We start from the raw sequence: 11,658 nt of genomic DNA on the forward strand, positions 1-11,658 counted from the left end.
GCACTAAAGCAAATTCAAATCCAAGATAGAGTGGATGTAAACATTGACATGCCCTACGCACGTGATATTGAAAATCCCAAGAATTGGCCAGGGTCGTATTCAAAACCAACATCTTGTTGATCGCAAATGCTGTATCATACTTAGGAAAACTTTTTTATAACAACGAGTGAAATGTACTAGTTTTGCAGTTTAACGGGAAACATGCAGATAATATGTGTAATATAAAAAGATTTTAATTGGATTTTTCACAGCGCACTCAAGCATTATATGAATAGAGACGTAATTATTTCTTTATTGATAATTTTTATTTTATGTAAAATCAAAAGGAATATTAATCAAAATTATTCAACTGGATGAATTTGTCTCTTCATCAGTAGTGTCATCCTCACCAATCTAAATTATCAGTGGCTCGATTTGTGCCTCTAATATGTTATAAAGCTTCCACATCTTTGTCTCGACTTCCGATATCACATGCCGAACACACTTCTCCCATTTCTCCGCTGTGACTCTTTTCAAAGCCTCATCAAAAAGTACTTTGAGATCTGCAAATTTGAACGTGGTGTTATGTTGAGCTACAAAATTCTTCACATCCGCCCATAACTCGATGGGATTGAGCTCGCAGTGGTATGGAGGCAGGCGAAGGACAATTTTGTTTTGGCCTGCTGCCATCTCATCGACTATATATTTTTGGTATTCAAGCTAGCGCTCCTTGACAATTTTTAGTAGCTGTACTCATAGCATTGAGTCTTCAAAGCTAATATTCTTTGATCGCAGCCAATTTTGGATTTCAACCTTCTTTGAAGACGTTGTCGGAATCTTCTAAAACCGTCGCGAATGATGAGGTGCATTGTCCATTACAATCACAGCATTATCCTCCAGATGGGGTAGAACTGTGGAAAACCACTGTTCGAAAGATTCACCGTTCATTTCTTCGTGATAATCTCCAGTTTTCTTCGACTCGAAACACCCTTCAGCAACAAACCCATTCTCATTGCCGATGTGACAAATAATAAGCCGTTTTCCTTTACCTGAAGTTATGAAGAGGTATGTAAGTAAATAAAACAAATACGAGGGTTACTTTTTATATATTGAGATTGAGGCAGGTCTTAATATAAATATAAGTTTACCTGATGGATTTGTTAATCCGGTGGATAGTCTATCTAGAAAGGCCCTCTTAGATGAGGTCACAGTTTCATCGACCCATACTTTAGGGGTAGTATGACCAGCATTAACCCAGGTTTCATCCATATAATAAATTGTTCTCTGTTGTTCCCTATAATATTTAATTTTGTTCAAATTCTCTCTCCTCCACAACACAATTTCCTCTCTATCCAATAATAAACTATTGCGCCCTCGTTTTTTCCATACAAAATTCAAATGTTTCAATACTTTATGGAATGTTGACCGCTTAAAACTTGGCAATAAAACATCTTCATTTATTTCTGTGAATACTTTGTCTATCGTGGGTATTTCATTTCTGAAAAAGTACTCATGCACTTTCCTCCTGATTGCGTGTTTATCAGCATCATCTATTGATTTTATAATGGTTTGACGATTCTGATTGGTATTCGGTTTGGAAAATGCTCAACACTCAAATGTCTTTTTTTGGATCGTTTCCTGGCTGGACTCGGAGGATAGCTCACAGTGTCATCAGCAGTGTCTGTACTGGACATCTTGGAAAACAGTTTTAAACAAGATACTATAGCGCACGCCACACAAACACGCAAACGACTGATTACAACCCTGTGCTGGTACCGAACTCGTACCAAGAAGGCGAATTCACCAATGAACGCTGCCCTTTCCATCTGACACTGGGCAATCACGTGAACATCACGCTTCGGTTTTGTTTTGTTTCACTCTATCTTGGATTTGGATAGACTTTAGGTAATGAATAGCTTCGAGAATCTAATAACGTTACCCGTAAGAAATTCATAAAACTAACACAACCGTTAACGACGTCTGTCCTCACGCGTCTGCCCGCGTTCTCGGCGATAGCGCTTCATTCCTTAGACCGCCCTATACCCGCGCGCATCTTCCCTCGCCGTCTTACAGTAGACGCGACTCGGCTCACTGCGTTGCGTCAAGTTAATCTTACCGTGAACTTTTAAACGATTCATCCAAATAACTTAGTGTAAAAGACAAAGTTTATCTAATTGTCACATCAGGATTTTTTTTGTTCATAAGTTACATTGTGGGACGTACATTTTTGATAGTTTCAACTTGATTCTGAATCGTTCATATTCAAATCGAGAAAACGTGATGATAGACAAAATCTTTACCAATTCATTAGAAGAATTGGTGTAACAGCGACAAAAGTCACTCAGTAATGTCTCCTGAAATAAGCAATGTATTTGTCTCTAGTTCACAACATCGACACCAGGGGGAGTATCGCTTATTTTGAATTCTCTAGGAACCAGTGAACTCTATACTACCTGGAACGGACACGACCCGTTTTCTGTAATAGCATAGAGATATAGCATCATTTACACGGTTACCTTTCTTTGTTGTACTCAAGCAATTAAGTTATGGTTCAAAGTGTAAAATATCTTTCAAGGAGTGAATTCAAATATTTCTGAGATAATATTTGCTCAAATGGTATATTATTTGTAAAGATATACATTTATATTGTTCTAGTGTGCTATTAGTTTCGCTTCCTTTGTCGTGTGTGGTTTAACAAACGCTTAATTTCGTTGGTGTTATTTGTTAGTGTGGGAAGTTCTAAATAGTAATGGTGGTCTGTTGTATAGCATGTGGATGCAAGAAGGATCAGGATTATCGCCCAATACCTTGTCATGTTTACGAAACAAGCCAAGATATGTTGATATTCATCAGTCTCCTATCAAGGTTAATTCGCAAGTGATTGATCCACCTTCTTCTTTTTCAGTGCGGTCAATGGATTTAGGTCGTTCTTGCCCCCAAATATGAGTTGCAGTCCTCGTGGTTCTGGTTCCTTTTCAATGGAAGAGCTTCTTGAAGTAAGAGCCGAATCGATCCCTCTACGAAACCCTTCATCACTTGGAAGGATCGATCCCTCTACGAAACCCTTCATCACTTGGAAGGATCGATTGCAGCTTGAGAAATGGTTCTTATGCAGATTCGGTGAAACATGTCCAGTAGACAGTTGTCCTGAAAATCTTGCGAAGAAAACTGGATTTGATAATTTAGGAAACGTGCTACGTGAATAGCATTTTACAAGTGTTGTTCATGACGAAGAATTTCAAGAACGAGGTTTTAATGACGAACGAGAACGAGAATATTTCCTACCTATTCACCAAACTCAAACACCTGTTCATGCAGCTGCAGTTTCGTAAGAATATATCATCTTTTCCTCCAACCGATTTCCTGGAGTCTTTGAAGTCTACTAGATACTCGTTAGGACAAGAGGATTGTTCCGAATTCTTGGGATTCTTGTTGAATACTCTTCGTGAGCAAAACAATAGCAGAATCAATACTCCTGAACGCTCTGTCGTACAGTGTATCTCGTCTTGTGTTTGTAAATCTTTTGCTGTAAAAATCCTCACTTGTTTACTTTATGATAAATGTTCAAGAGGTAGCAAAAACGTATGTGAATTCCTGGAACTTCAACTAGCGTTTCCTAATAATATGACTAATAACCAATCCGTGCAAAGCTTATTGTTAAATCATATGAAAATTGAACTTTTAAGAGGTGATGATCGACTGTATTGCCAAACATGTGAAAAAGTTACTGACTGTCATAAGAAATCAAGTATAGCTGAGGCGCCAGTCAATCTAATAATAGCACTGATGATTTTCGAGCATGACTCAACTTCTGACGGAAGCACCAAACTCGTACCAAGGTTCGAAATAGATGAACACTTCAATCTAGCATACCATTATAATCTTCATGCAGTCATTGTTCACTGTGGTTCTGGCATTGAATCTGGTCATTATTAAGTTTGACCAAAGTCGTGTCACTAAGTGTTCTGGCGATGCATTGAATTTAGTGAAGCCTCTGGAGACACCCTACATTTTGTTTTATTAGAGAGAAGACATTGGCAGATGAAGATCTTCAGAAGATGTGGTGCTGCAGGTTTATCCGGGTTTTCCTGCAGCTGAAAGCAAATGCGCCACACATGCGCCACAGTAACTGACTGTTATAAGAAATCAAGTATAGCTGAGGCACCAGTCAATCTAATAATAACACTGATGATCTTCAATCATGACTCAACTTCTAACGGAAGCACCAAACTCGTACCAAGGTTCGAAATAGATGAACACTTCAATCTAGCAGACCATTATTATAATTTTCATGCAGTTATTGTTCACTATGGTTCTGGCATTGAATCTGGTCATTATTAAGTTTGACCAAAGTCGTGTCACTAAGTGTTCTGGCGATGCATTGAATTTAGTGAAGCCTCTGGAGACACCCTACTTTTTGTTTTATTAGAGAGAAGATATTGGCAGATGAAGATCTTCAGAAGATGTGGTGCTGCAGGTTTATCCGGGTTTTCCTGCAGCTGAAAGCAAATGCGCCACTAGAGTCAATGAAGTCGCCCCGGAGCGCCAATTAATTTTTGTTTTATAATTTCAAGATTTGTATTTTAGAGTTGTTTCATAATAATACAGTCGTATATATAGCAAGATTGAAAGTGAATTTTTATTTGTTAGTCTTCCTTTCAAACGACCAGTTATCCTGAAATTGTGGATAAAAGCAGCTCGCAGGGAGCACTGGACTCCACATACAAATAGCAAACTTTGTGGTGAACATTGTCTCCCAACGGATTAAGTAGTCAAACCAGGATGTACTGCTAAATTATTAAAACCAGTCCAACCGAAAGCTTACAATGTGAATCAGGCGAACCAGCTTTAGCAACCTGAAGGCAGTTTTTAACGCTCACTTATGCTGCTTCCATTACAGCAAACCCTGAAAACCCAGTATACCATAATGTGATGGCCTATCGATTTTTGTCAACATATGCGAAGAAGAAGAGAGCTGACCTTCCTTTTTACAAGAGACAAAATCAGTATCTACATCATTTGAACCTCAATCACCCAAAAACCTTCTCCGACCCGAATACCACTAACCCACCTCCAAGGACTACCGCTATCAACCAATTATACTCCAACCATCCTCATTCGTCACATAAAAGAACTGATCAATATCCTCTTTGTAAAAGGGATAGTCATAACTTCCATGGATACGTCTCCCGACAAGAAGGAAAACCCAGGTCATAATATCTCGGCTGTGAGACTTGTTCAACCTCATATAATACCCCTGCAACTAATATACTGTTCAGTCGCTAATAACCCTGGAGTTTGATGCGACTTTAAATGAAGTAAATAAAAAAAATGCTGTACCAACTGTATTTTTATACCCAAAGCATTTGTCACAAATAATCTGAACCTCGCAGGAAAATAAAAAAATGGTAAGTACCTAGTACGATGAATGAAATGAAAAATATTTACGCCCGTCTTGGATGAAAATAAATGTATTTTTTTAGGGATTATCTTCGGATTGTTGTCCTTAAGTTCCATTAACTACCTTAAGATAAAAAGAGATAGATATCCGTAACATATGCGGGTTGCCTACACAATCGATTTGCCACACTTCCCATTTATCAATGATTTTTCCTAGTTTGATATTCGAATTATGGAACCTAGATGTCGCTTTCATTGTTTGAATAGAAGTATTGTTATTCACTACGAAAAAGCTACCGTGACAGCTACTGACCACGAGAGGGCGATCCTGGTACGATGTCGGTATTTAATGTAGTTACCAACGAAACTTGGTAAATGTTAAAAACAAACTTGGTAGCAGTCGATGAGAAACCAGTCGGCTTTTTGATTGAACTTAATTTTGGCGTACATCCCGACTTCAATATGACTCGACCAACTGTTTGTCAGCTAGCTACCCAATTCTGTTGATACATTGTTAATATTCACATCAAATACTGACGTACCGCCATCGCCCTCTAGTGGTCAAGGTAGGTACTAGAAATTTTAGCCTACCAACACCAAAACGCTTATCTGTTATATCTTATCTCCAGTAGGTGTCACTGATTGTATACTTTCAGTAATATCAACGACGAACACCATAATTATAAATATATCTTGAAGATGTCAGGGTAACAATTTCCGTCACGGTTTCCGATTGTGTCGAAGACAAAGACAAGTCAATATATTGCTCATACGATAAAAAATGACGAACGCGCAACTAGGACCGGTTTATTGGATGATTCTTCTGCCGTTCAGAGGTTGGGACGAGTTTTTTTTAGTGAATGCGGTTTGCTGCCATGCAACTAAAACGATTTCGTTGTACCATGACCTGATTTTAAGTGCAACTCGTACTAGTCGGACTGAAAACGTAGGGGTGATACCCAAAATGATTTCTGCGATGAGCACTCTTACGAGGACGTTTACCAAGGCCATGGCCTCTGATGATATCTTGTTTATTTGGTTTGTGCGTAGGATTGCAATCGCCGGAATTGGTCGTGCATTTTTCGGTCTGTTTTCTCGTTGTTCTCTAGAATTAAGGTTAATTCTAATTCGAATAACGAATTCTAATTCCGAATACCCAAACATTTTCACAAGTTGTTTCTCAAGTGAACCAAACCCAAATTCATTTTCTTTGGATTGCATTTGTCCTCTATTAATCGGTAGTTATCGCTTCCCAATTGGGCACCTTTGGCCAACATCTTTTTTGATTCTAAAGCTAGCAGTTTCAAACCGGCCATAGGGTTGTAGCAGCTTAGGCCAAAATAAAAAAGAAGAAGAAGAGGCTCTTGATTAGGGGACCATTGTCAGAAGGTGGCGTTATAACGGAACCAAAATTTCCATCACATTCATAAGGAGAACAAATAATGGTCTAAGTGAAATATACAATTTTATGAATTATACAAAATATTGTACGACAAGAATATTTCAGTTCCCCAAATATGTCAGACCATTTTGATATTGAATGCATTGTTTTTAACATTTTCTTCGAATGTATGGAATGGAGCAGAAAATATTCAAGAACGCACTTATTTGCTTTCTCCTGTCAACATACAAAACATAACCTCAGTTTTAACTGAACTTATTTTGTGTGGATTTTCAGTATATTTGCGCGATAATCAAGTACGAAGGGTTATTTTTTTCCAATAAAGAAATACGTGAATGTGGCCTATTCGATGACAGGTCGAGAAATTGATTGAAAAATTTGATGTTTCTATTGAAAAAAGTTGATAAACTCCATGAATGCCGTTCAGTTTACTAATTACCGTCTTTTTCATCTCTGTGAAAAAATATTACAGTAACTACGAATATTTCAATATTTAGTGACTACGTTCTTCACGGAAAACCCAGTATTCTCCTTATGCCTGACGTTTAGAATTACAATACCTAGATGTCGCCCACTATGTAGTCCTGAGTAATCAGGATGCCAGTGCAGCATTGTCCGAAAGATGGCGCTGCAAACCCCAGGAAAACAACAAAAATGTGAAATGTGTTTCAAGTTCAATCATGTGACATTTCTGTTAGGTATATGTAGGTACTAGTCACAATGAAGAGCAGACTTCTGGAATTTTTGTAAAATTATATTACAACAGATAAATGTAACAAGTTTTTGAATTTGTGATACACTGGAAGTTTTGGTGTAGTAATGAATATAACTGGAGTTTTATCTCAACACCAAACCGTTATTTCAACACCTCGGCACGTGTTTCGATCACCAAGGGATCATCTTCAAGACGAAGATTAAACAGTTTAATCTTCCTCTCGAAGGTGATCACCCAACACCTCGACACATGTCGAGGTGTTGGGATAAAACTCCAGTTGTATTCAAGTATTTCAATGTTTGTTTTGCATAGTTTACCATCTAACATTAAATGAACATGTCGATCCGGTTCAGAAAGTTACATGGAAGACCGTTTGATACAAATATTTCATTAACCGAATGATATTATGAACGATATTTCCCATATTTTATTACAAAAGTTTGAACTGCATTCTAACAGAAACCGCGCTAAAAATAATTACCAATTCCTTCCCGTCTCTTATACGAAACACGGTTGAAAGTACTCTGTATTTTTACACCTAGATAACAAGAGATATATCTCTAGGACATGCATTTTTGTGGTATTTCGAAATGTTATTTGACACAGAAGCCTTGAATATAAATTGGATATTTTCTTTGGAAGTGCCTCACGACTCGGATATTTATAAATCCTATCGACTTTAGGACGTTTCCCTTACATGATTATGAGAAGGCAGAGGCGGGGAATGTTGTTTTCGAAGATTCTTCTCTTTTGGTATACTATGTGTACAATAGATTTTGAAAAAGAGGAATGAATTGGAAATACGGAATATTGATCCCTAGACTATTCATTCGTTAGTTCTTTAAGAAACTTGTTCATTCATCTGGAAGAAACCCCTAAATTGTTCATTTCGAAAGAAAATCGAAGTATCAATAACGATTGTGACGTCACTATTATTGACACTTGGCCCCTTTTCGAACCAAGTTTCAAAATGTATATGATTTCTGTAGAGTAGAAAATAGTACATGACTGGATGAACAACTATTCAATTAGTCCTGCTCAATGAAATATTTCAAAATTACAGATATGAAGTCTGTTTCGTAATGTGAAATGTTCCTCAATTTCGGAACCCGCCAGTCAAACGACTTCAAAAACAGGTTGGCAATGTCTCACACACAGTCAGTACGCCAATAATACAGGAAGAAGAGAATGATGCAATATGAATGAGTTTTGCGGTGTTGCCACTGCGGTTACCGCTGGCCGCCGCTGGTAGCCATGAACTATACGTGACGTGGCTAAGAGCGCGCGAATGTACGATGATTCCCCGCCACTCTAGAAGCAGCGAGAGTAATGCTGCCGATTTCGGCGGAACTTTGACGAAATTTCTACGACATTCAATTACGATATTTAAACGCTAGCTGCGAGCATATCGACACAGTCAAGTGGACGTTACAGTGCGGTACGTGAAGTGATCTAGTAAGGCGATAGACATTCAAATAATAGTTGAAGTTTCAGATGAAGTGTTTGTTGTATTCAAAGTGAAATAAAGTTAAGTTTGATTATTCAGTGTAGTCAATTATTGGTGAACCCACGGGGAAAACGTAACAATAACCCTTAAAAACTCCTTGAAAATAAATGAATAACTTGTGTACCTCATCGAAAAAGATTTAAATGACATTGAAATATCCCAATTATTTGATTATTGCTGAAACTTGTATCATGCAACGGTATTTGATTCTCTTTCCTTATTTTACATGATTAATTTCAATGGGCCCCTTAAAAACAGTTTTTAGGGACGCCTATGCGGCCACCCTAAAAAAACTGGGCGTTGGTTTTAAGAAGCGAGATGCAGTTTAGGTGTTTGACGTCGCCGTCGGCGTCGTCCCGTTTCCACGGCTACCCTTGATTGATGGGACAGTTGTCCAACTAGCGAGCTAACACTTGTCAAATTTACACTTCTTGGGGTTGTGTAAACGAACGCGGTGGTGGAAAATATCAGACATCGCAAATTGGAGTCGATATTTTGTTTTCGTGAGGAGTTTAAATGTGAATTGATGATATTTCGGTTTTTGCAGGTCAGAGTTTCATTGCGTCAGTCATGGAGAACTGGCGGAAAAAGTGGTTGCCACTTTTCAGAAAAAACATCTAACTTTATGTAAAAAATGGAATTAAGTGCTCAAAAATACTTGAAATGTTGACAGTGGCATACGGTGATCGTACTCTGAGTCAGAAAAATGTTTACAGGCACTATAAGCTTTTTACAGAAGGTCGAGAAGATTTGAGTGACGACGCTTGCCCTGAACGTCCCAGCACATCAACAACCGGTGAAAATGAAAATGTCGAGGAAGTAAAGAAAATTGTTATGGAGAATCGGAATGTTCCGCTCAGACCGATCATTAGCTCCAGAGATTCATCCACTCAGAACTTGTTCAGATGTTTACTACCAATAATTACACCACTGCAAGGAAAAACATAATCTTTTGTGGAAAATTCAAGTCATTTTGTTGAACTTCTAGGGGAAATCGAGTTCAAAGAGCAGAATCAACTGATCAGTTTCGACGTGAAAAGTCTCTACACCAACGTTCCTGTCGAAGAACCACGAATTGCCTTTCTTAGACGTATTGTTGAAGAGGATCGACACTGAATGGGAACCATCTGTATATCGAAAACTCACACAGAACAGTATCTGCAGGCATAATTTTCAATCCATCTCAGAATGTTCTCCTGAATACCCAAAGCGTTCAGTTCATGCAACAACAAATTGTAATTTATTCGGTCAAATGCCTTTGAAAAATTTGTGTAGATTGAAACTACCCAGTGTTTAATGTCGAAGGCATTTATTATGAAGTATTGATAAATGGGCAGATTTGTACTGGTAGATCTACCATGACCGAATCCATGTTGCAGATTTATGATTGTATGTCTACAATCCCATTATAGCTTTTTTGTTATTAGACTATCTAACAATTTGTGTGATTCAGATTGATTGCAAACTTCTCTATATTTTTTAATGCCATTATGTGAGTGATCCACTTTTATGAATAAGTTTCAAAAAATGTTTTCCCAATAATCTGGAAAGGTGGAGGATTTCAAAGAAATGTCATGGGAGTGGACTTGACCAGGGTGAAAATGCAGTTTTCAATTGAGAATAGTGGGATTCCATTGGCACGTACAGGCCAGTTCAATAATTTCTTGAAGATTAAAGCTATAGCTACATATATCAACTGTCTTACTGAATTTATATTCTGGAATTTGGTTAACCGTTTCATCACTATAATACTTTGAATTTATTGGAACCTCCGGAGACACCCTTGCATTTTGTTTTATGGAAGAGAGGACATTGGCAGATCAAGATCTTCAGATGATGTCGTGCTGCAGATTTTTCCGGGTTTTCTCGCAGCTGAAAAAGCAAATGCGCCACTGGAATTAATCAAGTCGCCCCGGAGCGCTAATTAATTTTTGTTGTTGTTGTTTCATAATTTCATAATCTCTATAAACAGATGAGAAATAGTGTGTAGAAAGATTTACAATATCGTTGCTATTTTCGCTGACACAATTATCATTGTACATTTTTGATGGTAGAGAGTGTGATTATTTTTGTTATCGATATAACTCCAGAACCTTCTGGGATTTTTGTTGGTGTTAGTCTCTATTTTGTTGGTGTTAGTCTCTATTTTATTGATATATGCTTGGTGGCAAGTTTTTTGTAAGCTTTGCGTTTATCTCTCTTGAGCGATCATCAATATGACTTTCAGAAACAAAGATTAACAGGCGACCGTCTATCGTATGTCATCTATATTTGGAATAACGTAATCGAGAAACATGGAGAGTCAATAACTGTTGCGCTTGCCATGCCATGTTGCGCATGGGAGCTTGCTGGACAAACTTCGATGCTATGGCTTGTCAGATCATTTTTGTGTATGGCTCTCCAGCTTCCTGAAAGAGCGTTCCCTGAAGTGAGAATTTTCCTGTAGTGATTGTGTTATGTCTTAAAAAAAAGATAACAAACTGCAGGCAATGCAACAAAAGAACAGAGACTGCTCCCCTGTAGAAAAACAAGATCAAACAAGGTATCAAACAAAGATTCATTGATAATTACAGAAACAGTATTCCAGAATTATTGTCCCTAAATCATTTTTGATACAAAAAATTCGCAAACGTCCTCCTACGTTGAACCTCTCAA

Source organism: Leptinotarsa decemlineata, unplaced genomic scaffold (genome assembly GCF_025532065.1).
Source record: "Leptinotarsa decemlineata unplaced genomic scaffold, Ldec_3_MD MMD2_P_RNA_scaffold_12, whole genome shotgun sequence".
Lineage (NCBI taxonomy): Eukaryota > Metazoa > Arthropoda > Insecta > Coleoptera > Chrysomelidae > Leptinotarsa > Leptinotarsa decemlineata.